The sequence below is a fragment of the Benincasa hispida genome, chromosome 11, assembly GCF_009727055.1.
Source record: "Benincasa hispida cultivar B227 chromosome 11, ASM972705v1, whole genome shotgun sequence".
Lineage (NCBI taxonomy): Eukaryota > Viridiplantae > Streptophyta > Magnoliopsida > Cucurbitales > Cucurbitaceae > Benincasa > Benincasa hispida.
The window spans coordinates 67,899,809-67,900,861 of NC_052359.1; the positions used below are offsets into that span (position 1 = coordinate 67,899,809).

Here is a 1,053-nt window from a genome sequence, read left to right on the forward strand (position 1 = left end):
TACAAAAAATAATTGATTAAATTAATATAACTATTATATTTATTTATTTAATTAAAAACAATTAAAAAATACATAGGAAACTAGGGTAAACAACTTCAGTCGAAGGGTCTCCCACGCGCTGCCTGCTTTCCGTCAACGCTCATAACATTGCAATGCTACGACTATGATGCTCTGCGTCTGCCTCTCTTTGCAATGTTGCGAATACCTCCATTTCTTCCCAATTTCTTCAGAAACCATTGTTCTTTCAATCGACATGGACTTACAGACTCAAAGAAAGAATTAAAATACCCAAAAAATACAACGAGCCCTTACAATTTAATCAAATTAAAAATAATCTACAAGCTCAAATCGAAAATATCAAATCTTGCAAACCAACATTCAAACATTCCAAATGAAGAATATTAAACTCACATCTAAACTGATTTTGTTTCAAAAAATATGAAGAACGTGGATGCAAGAAATTGGCTCTGATACTAATTGAAGGGATCGAATCCCGTAGCAGAAGCGTTGTGAACGTCTCGCTTCCTGCAATTCGATTTTTACATAAACAAATTTAGAATACTAAAATAGAATATAAGCATGTAATATAACATGCTTTAGGAAAAAAGATTAGAACTGTTCTTACCTTTGTAGATTCTCAAGTTTCACGAAGAATCCTCTTTAATTTTCAATGAATGGTTCTTCCAACGATCTTGATCACGAACAATTTCTTGAACAATCTCGAACACTACCACAAAGTAACCTTGTTATTCTCTAGGATTCCAATAGAGGGAAAGATGGTATCTAACTATTGGGAGAGGGAGAAGAGAAAAGGGTTTTGGAGAGTAGGGAGGATTGTTATTGTGGCTTAGGGAAAATTTTATACAATAACACTGTGTGTTGTGCATTGTCAGTCTCAGTTTTAGTGTCTTCCAAATGGGCCATAGGAAAGTCATTTTCCTAATCATTTTTCTATTTCCCTTTTCTATAATTAATTAATTAAATAATATTTACTTAATTAATTAGCACAATTAAATAACATTTATTTAATTTAATTTACACGTTAATTCAATA

General features: G+C 31.8%; 1 long non-coding RNA gene across 1 annotated transcript in view; it reads right to left on the reverse strand.

The window, feature by feature from the left end:
• Positions 1-294: 294 nt before the first annotated feature.
• Positions 295-1,053, reverse strand: part of LOC120089681 — a 2,295-nt gene continuing 1,536 nt past the window's right edge. The window contains exons 2-3 of the long non-coding RNA XR_005485304.1: positions 626-727; positions 295-525 (exon numbers count right to left, since the gene is read on the reverse strand). This is a non-coding gene — a long non-coding RNA (uncharacterized LOC120089681). The remainder of the gene's footprint in view (positions 526-625; positions 728-1,053) is intronic.